Here is a 15,292-nt window from a genome sequence, read left to right as displayed (position 1 = left end):
ATTTCCAGTAGCACAACACTATGGATGTTTGGACATTTACGGGACTGCAGATACATGCAGTAGAGCATTAGCTTTTCCCAATGGTCTGGCTTTTTATAAGCCCTGCACCTAATACTGTCTGTAATGACACAGTAGCATAATGATGAAATATGTACTTAGAGTTGGCAGAGCACTGAAGACGTGCATGTGGCCAGCTGGTCTGTATCAGCTCTCTATTATAATCACCAATCAGTCACGTTCAGTCAACACATTGAGGTTTTGTTTTATAATCTGTCAAGCTTTCACTATCATGTCTTATTGTTATGCTTCTGTTGGAGGTTGTGTGGTCTACTCCTTTTGATTATTTTTTCCTTCACCTCTTCTAACTCCAGATGTTCTTTTTTCATACCATACTTGGTTTTAGCATCTGTTACCTTGTGCTTTCTGTTGGCTTCTGTTCTGAAAAGACCCTGTTAGGGGGATTAATACCAAATACAAGTTTCTGATCTATGGCCTTGTTTTAGTAGAATCATATCGTAATGTAATGGCGATACTGTGGTTTTATCAATCACTATTCGGTCAGATATTTGTTTACTTTTTTTTTTATCAGTCTAGTGGCTTGTGGATACAGTCACTTTCCCATATTTTCATGTTAGTTTAAAAAAATTGGGGATTTGAATTGGTGCTGCACGTTTATAATAATTACAGAAAAAATCCAGAAATGCAGAAAAACTGATTTCCTTAACATTAGTTATTTGTAGTTATTTATGAGTCCTCACTAAAATAATATGATAATGCAGTTTAAAAATAATAGTTTGTTTTATTGTCTCAACAGAACAGAGGAACATCAAAATATATTAGAGTTCTGATAAATAAAATGTATAAAAATTAGGGCTGTCAGCGTTAATCGCGATGCGATAAAAAAATTTTAATCGCATTAATCGCATGCTGGCATTTATTAATTTATTTTACACTTCACTCGGCTTTGCGTCGTGCCTAACAGGCTACTATTTTGACCCTTTGCAGCACCGTTACTTATCATCAAGCTGCCACTTCCTCGTAACACATCCTGCTGCTGCTGGCTGCAGGCATGATGGAGAAAGACAGCAGCAATGAAATCCTGAATGGCGCTTTTTATTTTCCAAAACTCCCGGACGGCTCGTAGACAAGTCGAAAGCCATATGCACATTGTGTAAAGCCGAATTAAAATATCACCTAAGCACGTCAAGCTTGAGCTACCACCTACGAGCTAAGCATAGTAGTACAGTTAACGTGATGCTAGCCGCTAGCATGCTACCCACTCAGGCAAAGCACTATTTTGGAGAGTGCTACTTGCCGACCTGTGGCTGAAACCAAATCCCAAAAAATTACTACAGCTCTTGCGAAACGGGTGGCAACTAACTGCAGACCTGTCAGCATCGTAGAGGACTCGGGTCTTAAAGACGTACTACGGTTGGCGTTGCCGTCGAGGGGGACAGTAGTTTTCACGGATACACAACCTGTATGACACGGAGAAAGCAGCCCAACTGGAACTGCTGCAAGGTGCTGCAAACGCTGTCTCATTAACCGGTGATCACTGGACGTCAGTGAGTAATCAACATTATTTAGGAGTTACTAAACACTATATTGACTCTAGTAACGATAGGGTTTTTAGTTTTTTAGTTAGGTACTTGGAGGAATTGTACAATTATGACAGATTCACACATTTTTCTTTTGTTTACAGTAAATAAATAATTACAAATCTTAAAATCAAGTTCATAAAGTAACTTTCTTTGCATTCATTTGATTCCCAATCAAGATACACTGGTACAAATTGCTTTTGATTGTTAATATGTACTTAAAAACTGTTCTGAAATGCAAAAAAAATAGAATTTTAATCATGTGATAAAACATGCGATTAATCGTGATTAACTATAGAACTTTAGTGATTAATCGCGATAAAAAAATTAATCATTTGACAGCCCTAATAAAAATAGAAACTTAAGATATGAAACTTAAAGTCCAAGACAACAGGGACGTTGTAGAGCGCCCTCTGGTGGACAAACTATGCAATGCCAACACTCATAACATGGTTGAAGGGTGTTTCGTCCGTTTTTATTTTATTTTTTTAATATTCAGTTATCAGAATCATTTGTCATTTGTCATTATAAATGATTCTAATGAATGAATATTTAAAAAAAAAAATATATATATATATATATATATTATTATTATTTTTTTTTTTTTATCGGCCATTATAAATGCTGATACGAATAGTTTGGAAAATGCCTAATATCGGCCGATAATATCGGCCCGCCGATATATTGGTCGTACAAATCTTTGCATCAAAATAAGTAGGGCTGGACCCGAATATTTGACAATTCAGATATTCGTTCGTTGGGTACGTATTCGGTTTTCAATTTTGGGATTTGGATATTGTTTTTGTTTTTTCTCCAATGCTGTAGAACAACAGAATCCTTAAAAAAACTTGGGCTTTAGGAAATTGGCTTCAGAAAACATGTGGTTTTTCGTAACTATTTTCTGACATTTTATAGACCAAACGATTAATTGATTCATCAAGAAAATAATCAACAGATTAATTCATAATGAGAGAAAACACGTCATAAGTTATCTGGTGTACTGTTTTCTGTCCACACATTACACCATATTTGAAATGAAATGAAGCATAATTAAAAGGCTCCCAGGGCCCAGGCAATATTATAGCACTCCGAACTCCATGTGTGCTTGTCTAGGGTTTGTCAACCACCCACAGCTTGCCTCAGTTTGATCTCTGGGTCTTTAATACACAGCAGAAATGCAGTTATATGCCATAATTATTTCCTTGAGTATAATCTCCCCTCCCTTCCTTCCATACGGGAGGAATTAGACAGACATGTATTCATGGTAAATGTCAAATGCCAGTCAGTCATTATAGGCTCACAATTGGTGCATTAATAAGCAATTGCAAAAACATGTGGCTGTGAATGCCTCTCACTGTTTTTGGTTGACAGCAGTTTAGTTTCAAGGATGACCCAAATGTGCCTCTTCGTGAGACATTTTTTGTAACTTTCCTAAGAGTATTTTCTGAATTGTCAGTCCCTCTTCATACTGGAACCACAGGGAGGTCGCAGTGTGCAGTGTCGAACCATCAGTTTTGAAGGACAAGGTTATTTGATTTGGGAGATACATTGTTGATGATCTCTGCATCCACACACAATTACAGTCACCTGACAGATACCTTAAGGGACAAAGCATTGCTTTTTAGTTAGCTATTCTAAAGCCCTCTTCCATATTAGTGATACGTACAGGCTATACCCACAGAGCTGTCCACCAGGAGTCCTAAAGGCTGTGTTACAAGTAAAACACTAGGTTAAATTCCTGATAATCGCAAGGTTAAAATGGTAAAAAAAAAATCTTTAATAAAAGTTCTCCTTTGACACTTCAAGGTAGTTAGCCGGTTAGCCTCTGTAAACGATGGAAGTATAATATTATTATTGAAAGAAGAATGATCTGAAAAGACACAGTTGAAGTCTACCGATACTCCCTCTTAGTAGCTCTTCTTGGACATTGAGTGCATGGATCTCACATCACTTAGCTCGCTCACTCACTTGGGAGCAGAGCAACTGTTGGTCAGATAACTTGGAAAAAATATTAAAAAAAATGAATGCATGAAAATTGTACAATGAAGTGGATTGTATTTTTCAAGAAGTCAAACTGTGCCTGCTTTGCACCACAGGATGCCTGGAGCAAGCAAAAATAACTGCAGTGATTTAAAATGTGTCTTAGGCCTGCAGCATGTTTCAGTTTCATGAAAGAAATACAGACTAATTCATCTCCTAAGTGTTTAGCACTGTGATTCATTGCTACGGGAAGTTCAAATGAGAACTGTTTACCAGTAAATCTGTTCCTCCTGCCCGTTGTTTGGATCATTTTTAAGATGGCGGAATGTTAATGAAAAACAAATGCAGTTTAAGCATAGGTGCTGGAGTACACTGTGTGTAGTAATCCTAATAGTTATCTTTTATGCACTGTAGTGCTTGTGATTCAATGGTAAAGATTTTGTGGTCCAATAGTGTGTTCACAGGAGTGCTCTCTGACAGTGATACTGAATAACTGTAGAGTTTGCCTTAGGAAAAAAGATTACCAGACAATATTCTGTTTGTTTAACAGGTAACGGTGCAGTAGACTGTTTGATCTGCACTTTGTCTACCTGGTCTTCGAATTTGACATTTAACAGTATCTGAGTGTGCAGTGGACTCAGTTTTGATGTGAATGTAGTATGCAGAGCTCATTCACATATTTATAAGGGGGAATTGTCTGGGGTGGAAAAATGCTCACCCATTATTCCTCAGCAAAGGCTACTCTTCCTACTCTATCCTCTCAGAATTCCAGCTCTCCACTTTTTATTCAACCACTAATTTATAAGCCCCATTCATTTTTGTTCACTGCATGTTGAATTCATTCAGTCAATGTAAATTCTTGAAAAAAAGAATCAATAATGTGAATTAATCCAGAGATTACTCGTGTAGAGCTTTGGCTGATTTTCTGTACATGACTTAGTTGTAGTGGAAAGACTGGTGTTGACTTGTGCTCAAATTTGAAATTAACAGCTTGTGAAATCTTGCACATGTGAGGCGTGGAACTGAGGGAAAAGCTTCTCGCTATTGTTTACACGTGAGAGATGACTTTTTCCTAGTTGCATATTGTGGACGGCTTTGACTCAGCTGCTTTCACGCATGTGAAACAAGACAAAACCATTCAACCAAAGCTATTCAAGCACGGGTCACTTCATTTGTATGCACTGGCAGGAACGAGGGCAGATGCACCTTGAGGGGACCCAAAGCTGGAGGGGACACGGTGATGCTGTACAGGTTTTGTTGTAATAACTGTCATGGTAACAACAGAGTGGAGGCATTGGTTTTATATGTAATCAGGGGTCTGAAGATTTCTTCTTCTTTCTTCCCTCATTCAACGGCTCCATCTCAGTGTCAGTTCAGACACAAATGATACTGAAATAAAAAAAAAAAAAAATACAAAATAGATCTCCTTCAAAGTCTTCACACATGATGTGAGATTTGGGAGTTTCTGTTGGCTATGAGACAGTTTTTATTCTCTGTGTCTGTGATGTTAGGTGTTGGTTTCGTCTGTGTGGATTATAGCTGGAAGGCTTCAGATGTGTCCTTCTGGCCACAGTCGACAGGATTATTTTAGGGATTAAGAGCCTGTGCTCTGTACCTTGGTTGCACAGCTCTAAACTATGTCCTCATTTTCCCTCATTCTCTGCAACAACTCAACACCCCACCCCTAAAATACCCAACCTAAAGCAACCAGACACAAACCTGAACCTATGCTCAAGGGACGAGCGAGCACCACTGCTACACCCCCAAAAAATACTTAAATTAGGAATAGACACGATCATCACAATTACAAAGATAGTTGCCAGTTAGTTTTCTGTCAATACATTTTTACTTTCATTTTGTACAAAATACTAACTTTAGTACTTAGGGCCCTATTTTAATCACGCAAGTGCACCGACAAGTGTAAAGTGGTAGGTCTTGGGGCACACAGACTGTGTAGGCGTCTCCAAGCGCACCTGCTATTTTGATTCATGTATGTGCAGCAGTGAAGGTGAATACAAATCTGTCACATCACTGTTCTCAGCGCTCATGAAACAACAGAGCCAATCATAGGGACGCATGATCACTGTAGCTCAATAAATGAGGAACCGGCTTCTCTGGGAAATCAGGTTCTTGTCTGCGTAGTGGACGTTGTGCGAAATGGCACCACGCACTGGCACGGCATTTCTCAAATCTGCAGATTTATCAACATATCTGTTCTGCTGCCTCCAGATAGCTGCAGGGATTTAATGAACTGAAGGAGAAGCTTTTTATACACTATAAGCAGCTGTGGACAACAGATATGATTCTTCCAAGTATTTCGTTTGCTCTTGTTAATAAAATCTCCAAAGTGGCAGCAGATTGACATCTAAGATATATTTTCCACCAAAATACCAACAACTCCCTCCATTTTGTGCCTCTCATCCCACCTGTTCATCGTGCGCTGTGCACCAAAATACACCACACAGACTGGCAAAGCCGATTTCAAGGTCAAGAAAATTCCAAACTGTGGGTGCGTTGTTTGCGCTGGTGCTGCCATGAAAATAGGGCCCTTAATGTATTGTAAGGTATTGTAATGTATTTATTTTTGCACAACACTGAGATTAGGGCTTTCCAAATGTACCTTTAGTAGTTTGCTACATGAATTGATTATGATTCAAGTATTTTACATGGTATTGTCTAGTAATAAACTATTATTTGATTTATCGATTGATTGACAGAAAATTGATTTGCAACAATCTTTTTAATAAATGAATTGCTTAAAGCTACATTGTGTAAGAATTTCTCCCATCTAGCGGTGAAATTGTATATGACAACCAACTGAATATTACTTTCTAGCCTCTCCCATTCCGAGCACGTTTTAACTCCTACGGTGGCCGTATGCCAAGATTAACATGGCTTCCAGTACGACTTTGTCCGTTCTGTATATTGCACGAGATTAATAGTGTAAGGCAATGTTTACAGCGTAGGCTACATATTTTTCTCCGTGAGCAGAGTCAGAGATCAGTTGATGCGAGGGAAAGCTGAAGGAAGAGGGAACTAAGGTAAAGAAAAAACAAAAGACAGAGCCGGTGGCAGTGGATCGGTGAGACCGCCTAGGCAAAGAAAAACTAAAGAGACACTCCAAAGATGACGAGGCGACTCCGTTACATGTCCTCGAGAATAGGTGTGATCGTCCATCTTCAACAGGCTGTCAAATCTGCCGGCAGTCGCGAGTAATCTCCCGGCTGGCATTTGTCATGGTGCCACTGAGTGTAAAAGCGCGAAAGGCGGAGGTATGTCCCTCTTTGGCTAATGTATTTTAAAGATGGAGGTGCTACATGGCTGCCGCCATTCGAGCGACTCGCTCGCATGTATTCTGAATGATTCTAGATGGCAGATTCTACGCGTACGAGAATACTTTGATTAGTTGGTGGAAGTAATTACACATGAATGAGCACATATTTGTGATCGAACAAAGGGGTTTTTGCTAAGAATAAACTCAAAACATTTTTTTTTTAAGCAAAAATACTAAAACTAATTCACTGGTTTAAGATTTGTTAATGTGACGAGATGCTGGTTTTTCTAGTTTTCTATAACAGCAAACTGATTTGCTCTGGTTTTTGGACTGTTGGTCAAAACAAGCGATTTGAATATGTCAACTTGGGCTTTGGGAAATTGTGATAGGCCAATGATTAATCGATTCATCAAGAAAGTCATTGGCAGATTCATTGATAATGAAAAATGTATTACAGCCCTATATATTACCTATATCACCCTCTCTCACCCTCTCTCATTTCAGTCATCCCTGTTATGATTTACTAATAAATAAAGCACCTTCACACTCTATAAAAAAAGAATTCTCTGACTTCACAGCTGAAAAAACCTGGGATTTTCACACACTGATCACACCTAGTCCCCTTTCACTAGTGCTTCATCATCCAGTCAGTCAGTGTGAAATGCAATTTCTCATTTGAGGATTCATTGGACAGTTGAGCTCTGTTGAGGGCATTGAGTCGTTGTAAAGGTTGTATAGCTTACAGTGCTGTACAGTCATCACAGCATCTCTCTTTTTATGTGTGAAACTGCTAAAATGGAATGAAACATCCCTCCCTGACTTCACAATTAATTGCTTTTCCTCTTCCATTTACATGGCTGTATGACTCTCTCATTATACTCTTCAAAACACTTATTTCATTCAACCTGGTTAAGTGGGTGATGCTATTAACTGAAACACAAAAGCATTGTCTTAAAGCAGATGTTCCACTACAATGATACTGTGCACCACTTATTTTCCGACGTACTCCCGTTCAACACTGTCTGGAAATTAAAATATTCCAGGTGGTCTTCTCAGTGGCTGAAGCTTGATTTACACTTCAGTGATTAAGTGTCATTCAGCATGCTGCAGGACAGAAATGATACAGGGCTGACAGGCTGATAGATTTGAGTGTTGCTTTTTTTGAACACTCACAGATGTGATCATCTGTATCAGACAAGCTGTGGTTGGAAGTGAAATGTTTTCAGATTTCTTTTGTACCTCCCTTGTTATACAGTGTACCAGCAACCGTGTTGTCCTCCTCTCCCTTCTTAATAAAAACATGAAATATTTCCCCTTCTTCAAATTATGCAGGTCTCAGGAAACCTCAGCAGGGCTTGGCCTTTGGTTGCTATAGTAACAATGCACTCTGTCTCACTCTGCCATGTCATGTGACAAAGTTTTGTCTACTGACACTGCACTGCAGAAGAAATTGGCCTTTAGTGTGCCTAATAAGCCTATTAAATGTAGCTATAATCCATTTTTTTATTCAAAGTGACCAAATGATATGCTGAAGTTAAAGCTGCACTGATCCATATTTGTATATTAATAATGGATTAACAAGAGTTAATGTAGTGTGAAATTGGTCGTTTTTTAGTGACAAACTCAGAATATTATCACCTGACCCTGCAGTTTCCCTCAGCTTTATGGAGCGTTTTACCATCTTTCAGCTCATTGTTTTGGTTTTAGGGCCACAGAAACGATAAAAGGTAATAATTTGTCAGTGTTTCAGTGTTGGCCATCCCTGCACTGCCCAAAACATTTTTATTGCTGATTTATTCTTGCAAAAAAGCTAACAATAGAAAGGGGAAAAACAAGAAACAGCATGGGCCTTATTCAACATTTTCACTTATCACAAGTGTATTTATTGGAGAAAATAGGTACAGCTATAAGGCTGACGTTGTGCTGTTTCCCTTTTAATTTGAGTCAGCAAAAACATTGTGATAATAATGAGCTTACATGGTGTCTGCATGGATTGTAGTTTAAACTTCCTGCATGTTGATTATATAACTGTTACATAACAACAAATCTCAGACTACAGAGGGACTCATCCAGAAGTGATTCATTTCTTCTGCCAAATGTAGAGAAAAAACGTCTGAATGTGAACTGCTAGACTGTGAAACACTGAAATATGTTTGCAAGACGAGATTTGTGGAGGAATAATATTTACAGTTGAGGAATCTAGTAAACAATTGTATAAAGCAAATAAGAATGTCGGTCAGACTGATGCCCCAGTGTTAATTATGGCATCCGATCAAAGAGCTTGAAGAAGTGCTGCTTCTCTTACCAGCTGCCATACTGTAATTAATGGTTTGCTATTATTCTCAATTCATGTGAGGTGCTCAAACACCAGCTTATCCCTTTTTTGCACATTGTCATAATCACTGGGGTTTGAATTGAACTATGTTATTTGTGAGCCAAAAAAAGAAAAAAAAAAGGCTCGTAATGAGCCTGGTTCCTCTGCAGTCACTCGTCAGTAGCAGGGATAAATAAAACTATCAATTAGTGCATGTTTTAGATGTCAAAGCTGCTTCAGAGTAGATGCTCTGAGGTCTGTGGAATAATTACCTCAGCTTTGTATAAACCATGGGAAGTCTGTATCCTGGTGGGCTCCTAGAGTAAAGGGGCTTGATAAAAGCAAAGCCCATCATAGGTGTTAAGCAGTTTTGTGCCGCTATGCCTGATTGAGGGGATAAACAAGGAAAATGTGGCAGAAGAAATACCTAGCTGATAACATAACTTTGCTGTGGTTTCCAGTTTATACTCATACTTTAAGTACATGATGTAGCATGTTTGTAATGGCTGTGTTTATCATGGTATATCCCTATATGACTTTGCACAGAAAGTATCCAAGTGTGGAAAGAAAGATATTTAAATATTTTTTTCCTTTCAAAGAAATTGGAAAAACAAGGCAAACCTAATGAAGCCAACTACTTAAAATATCTTAAAAAACAAAGGATTTGAATCACTTAAATCCTTTCTTTACGCTGGCATTAAGCAGGATCTGTTCTGGCTTACATTTATCTGTAAATATGACAAGCAGGTAAACAGTCCAAGCTAAATTATCTTGTTGATGAAACACCTCTCTTTCTAGTGAAAACAAGCAGGATGAGAAATGATTCAAAGGGAAATAAAAGTGACTTAGAAATAATCTAGAGGGAACATACTCAAGTAAACCAGCGTTGAATCTCTGGTGTTTTGGTGTGTGTGCAGACATATCGAGTTGACTGATTTCAGGGAGTTTGTTAATGTGTCAGGCAGATTTCGGCCGCCTACACACTGCTTGCGTGGCATGAGCGTGGCGTTTCTGTTGCGTGTCAGCTGGGTGGCGGCTGCGTGGATTTTTCTGTCTTTACACACCAGAAACGTGTCTGACGTGGTGCTGCTGCTGCTGCTAGCCTTGTCTGTACACATGTATGTTTCCCATTGATAAAATGAAATACCGTGTTAAACATGAATATAGACTGATTTGATTACAGCAAAGACAACGTCGGCAGTATTGACAGCAAAGTAGGCTACAGAATATTTCGTTCTGTATTGACAGATGCAATATTAGAAAATCCATTTTTTTTTGTATTATTATTGCATTTATATCAACACCTAGAGACTTTCAAACATCAACATGTCATTTATTAATATGTATTCGTGTCAAAATGACATATAAACATCTTTTTGTATTCTATTTTGCTTAACGCTTCTAACACGCTTGCGTGTCGCGTGAAAAATAGGCATCGGTTCTATTTCTAGCATGCATGCGTTTTCGGCGCGGCTCGAGATGTGCGCATCACACAGACAGTGTGTAAGCTCTAACCTTTTAACATGGGAGCCGAAATATAAACGGACACGCCACGCAGCTGACACGCTCACGCGACGCAGCCAGTGTGTAGCCGGCCTTAGGCCACTGACAATTAAAACTCCAATTAAATCACATTACTGGATGAATCTATGTCTTCTTCCATTGTTTTTTTTTTGCAGCCTATATCCATCCCACCGGGTCGTCAAACTCATGCCAGACTTGTAATGAGTTTCAATGTAGGTCCTATTCCTATAATATAGCAGAAACAAACAACACCTCAGACAATGTGCTAATGTAAAAATGGCCTGTTTTGAAACACAGTTCTGTGAGGTGGTGAATAGATACAGGCATCTGTACGACTCCTTGGTGTGAGATTACAAAGACAGTGAGGTAACAATAATAATTTTGGGAGGGAGAGTGGGAAAGACACTCAGCAGTGATACTGCAAACTGCAAAAACAGTGAAAGAACATCAAGGACTAATTCATCAAGATTAAGGAGAAGAGTCCAAGTAGCGATGCTGGCCGGGTGAAGTGTCCTCCCGCCATACGTCTGGCATTACGGCTTTGTTAATCCCAAATCCATCCTTGAAAGGTGGCTGTTAAAGGTTTGTAGTTTCCTTCTTCACAGACAGCAGCAGATGTGGTCAGCAGTATATAACCATACATGCTGCAGGAGTGGCTTGAGACCTTCTGGACATTTTACAAACCCTGTCACCATAGATACATCGTAACTGACAGCTGACCACAGCTTCTGAGCTCTTTTGAAGGAGTTAACTTTTTAACAGCCACCTTTCAAGCCTACATTGAGGACAATTTTGGGTGAGAAAACCGGGAAATCGATAGCAGCTACAGTGGAGATAAACATGTGTTGGTGGTTACCCTGTTTAACAAGGATATAATGGTAAAAGCCCAGCAAGTTGTTGACAAGTTGTTCACATCAGTGATTGGGGCCTGAGTGAGCACAGGTGCATTGTGCATTAATGTTCAGGCCTGAAGCTGGCACACTCAGCGGTCCCACCAAAGTGTGTTAAATGATTAGTCACTGAACGCTGTTGGGTACTCGTAGGTGTACAGATTCAATTATTGGCATATTATCAAAGATGTTTATCAATATTAATAAAGTTATGAATATGGTTGTTAATAACTTTATCAAATCAACAAACAATCAAAACGGGGCACCACCCTGAAACTTCAGGGGCCAATATTGAACTGTGGAATAGTCTCATTTGTCAGTGGAAGGGTGAAATCCGAGCACTGACCTGTGTTTAACCAGCAATTAATACAATAATACACAAATAATCACAAACAACTGCTAATTAAAGTATAGTAGAATTTATTAACTTCAAAATTATCAATGGCCAATCAATAATCCTTTGATTAATTAAAACCAATATACGTTTCTTTTAAGTACAACAAAACAAAGCAAAAACAAAACAGCATGTGGGGAGACCCTCTGTGTGTGTGTGTGTGTGTGTGTGTGTGGGTGTGAAAGATTAGGGGGGTTGATGAGGTGTAGTCTAGCCAAAGACTACAAAAATGGCTACTCCTGTGAGCTGAACAAAACTGTTTCACCCCAAGAGGGCGGTATTGATAGGCTAGGCCCAAGATTAGCTGTTAGCTCATTCAGGCTAAGCTATGTGCTACCAACAATAGGCTAGCTGCTAAGCTAACGTGTCTGCACACGTGTGGTTGACAAGAGGGAGACACAGGAGCGCAGAACTGTGGAGCGGTGCGCGCTCTGCAGTTTATGTGACTCGCTGTTTGGCCAGCTGTTCACCTTAGCACGTGTGTGTAACTAGCTATGTGTTCATATATGTGTGTGTAAGAGAAAGGTTAGAGAAGTAGGAAAGAAAGATATATATACTTGGATCTAACAGTACCTAAAACTCCTCAGCAGTGGGAGAAGCAGAAAGTAGCATTTACAGCCTGAACAAGCTAGCTACATATTCAACACAACATATCAACAATGCACCGTGATCAGAGTACATTCACAGAATAGATTTGACTCAGCGGTCACAATCCTAGATTAATACATTACACGCGCAGCAGTAGCGCTGTATTAATCAGATCACATTAATGGTAACACAAAGTAGCAGCAATAGCAAATTACTCATTAATAAAACACACTATTTATCTCTGCCCAGACGTAAGCCTTCTTACTGTGTGTTCAGTCCGTTTGTCCGTAGGTTTCCACGAAAGAAACGGGGGTCCGTGTCTGCTCGTCAGCAGATCAGAGGAAGCTTTCCTTCCAAAAAGAGCAGAAGGAAGGGAGCTAGAGTCGACTTGAGAAGAAAAACGTTGTTTCCTTCTCCTGCAGATATGAAAACACTGGCGAGTGGTTTCAGAGGATCCACGGTGCTCCCAGCACTGAAATTAAGTCCACTTTGTTTCAAAAATGGAAGTTTTAGCACAAACTTGTTGTGCTGACCTGTCGTCAACTGGAGTTGAGGTGGAAAGCTGAGATTTCTGTGTGTCATGCTGTAGTGACCAAAGTCACAGGGCAAAAGACGAGAAATGGGGGTTGACATGGAGTTTTATAGCTCAGGCCACCAGACCTGGCTCCATGCTGGTTTTATGGTACCTCTGAACCAATGGGAGAGTCAAAGTGAAGCTGAAGGTGTCGAACCTTATCTGCAGGCCCCTCCCTGACGCCATTTTACTCTTCTTAGCTCCTTTCCTTCATTTAGGAGTTTGGAGCAAGGGATGTGGACTTTACCGTAGGCCAAGATCCTTTGTCTGAAAGACCACATGGTCTCTGGGTCTTTTGTCTTTGAGTCACATATTGGCTGAAAACCCTTTGCTTGAAAAAGATAATGTTTAACCTACTCGATGGTCCCAACAACGCCTGTGATCGTTGAGGTAGGTAGCAAGCCTCGCTACACTTTAAAGCTCCGCTGTTTCTCTCAGAGGCAGAACATGCACCTAAATTAGCTTTATTTATGTCATTTTAATATATTTTCACAAGTTTCAATAATCATGACTGCTGAATTTGCACTTGAAGTTTTTGTAATTAAAAAAAAGAACGAACAGAAAAGGAATGACGCTTGCCTTGAGGCTCCTTCAGTACATCTTTCTCTCTCAGGGCTAGAAACACTACAGCTTAGGTGGTCAATGGGCTAACTAACCGACAGGTCTGTGTGGACATTCCAAAGGACCTGGACCGCTCTCTCGTGTTGTATTTATTACTATCTGTTCTCCATTGTTTGTCACAAGACCAACCTGGACTAGACCATTGTCCTCTACCCGCTTTCCTGACGGACATTTTCTTGGCATAGGGGGTAAAGAGCTTTGTGGTTAGTGCCAAACTGATTTCCTCGGTGGCTTTTCTACAAGTGCTGGCAGTCTGCATGGCATGTTCACAACAGCTAAAGAGCCAAACTTGATTGCCTCTTTTCCTACTCATTATTACAGTATTTGTCACAGAATATGATGTGATTTCCTTAGTCCAAACAGTGCTGGAATGTTGACTAAAACAACTGCCCTCTGACAACATGACCCCAGCATCATCATGCAATTAGCTAGAAACGGACGTATCTTCTTCATTTTCTCAAGCGATATGTCAGCTTCAGCACACATTGCAACAAAATCTTGCACAAACTCACGCCTTGCAGCTATTGATTTTGTTGTTGCCTCAATGGTAACCTGGAGGGATTTGCCCGCTGTGGATTTAGCTTTGTTCTTGAGATGAACTTTTGATTTCAAATGGTCGTTACATGTCTCTTTGCGGGTCCAGTCAACAGTATGTTGACAAAACTTACAGTTGTTGTCCAGAGTCATAGTAGTCGTTGGGGTATTGTTCAGCCCGGTATTTAATTGAGAGTTTCTTAATTTTTTTTGCCACCATTAGCTTATCAGGAGCCACTCGCTTCGCCATTTTTTTTCCCACTAACAAACTCAACGTGAATATTCAAGGTATGGTTACTAGGCAACATGTTTAACAATGCCATTTGGCCACGGTTTAGGTAGAGACCTTGCTACGCTTGTTGTTTTATGCAAATTCCTTGCGATTCCGCGTGTATAAGAGAATTTTTTTGTGAGTAGATTCCATGATTCCGTCCGTGTTTTCCGTATCACGGATGTCATTGGGCCCTAGTAAGGGCCGTTTTACACTGGCTGCGTCGTGTGAGCGTGTCAGCTGCGTGGCGTGTCCTTTTTATTTCGGCTCCCATGTTAACAGGTTAGAGCTTTCACACTGCCCGTGTGACACGTACATCGGTCCTATTTCTAGCATGCACACGTTCATGCTAGAAATAGGACCGACGCCTATTTTTCACGCGACACGCAAGCATGTTAGAAGCATTTCCAGGCAAAATAAAATAGGAAAAGATGTTTATATGTCATTTTGACACGAATACATAATAAATGACATGTTGATGTTTGAAAGTCTCTAGGTTTTGATATAAATACAGATATGAATGTAATTAAAAAAAAAAATCGATTTTCAAATATTGTACCTGTCAATACAGAACGAAATATTCTGTAGCCTATTTTGCCGCGAATACTGCCGGCGTTGTCTTTGCTGTAATCAAATCAGTATATATTTATGTACACATGAAGTATACTACTGCTTGAGTGCATTTTATCAATGGGAAACATACATGTGTACAGACAAGGCTAGCAGCAGC

General features: G+C 39.7%; 1 protein-coding gene across 5 annotated transcripts in view; it reads left to right on the top strand.

Annotated features, from left to right (window-relative positions):
• negr1 (neuronal growth regulator 1) overlaps positions 1–15,292 on the top strand; it is a 176,734-nt gene that overhangs the window by 53,756 nt on the left and 107,686 nt on the right. The gene's annotated exons all lie outside the window — the stretch shown is intronic.

Source organism: Sander lucioperca, chromosome 11, assembly GCF_008315115.2.
Source record: "Sander lucioperca isolate FBNREF2018 chromosome 11, SLUC_FBN_1.2, whole genome shotgun sequence".
NCBI classification, from domain to species: Eukaryota; Metazoa; Chordata; class Actinopteri; order Perciformes; family Percidae; genus Sander; species Sander lucioperca.
The sequence above is the reverse complement of the archived record's forward strand: the minus strand, read 5'-3'. Positions and strand labels throughout refer to the sequence as shown.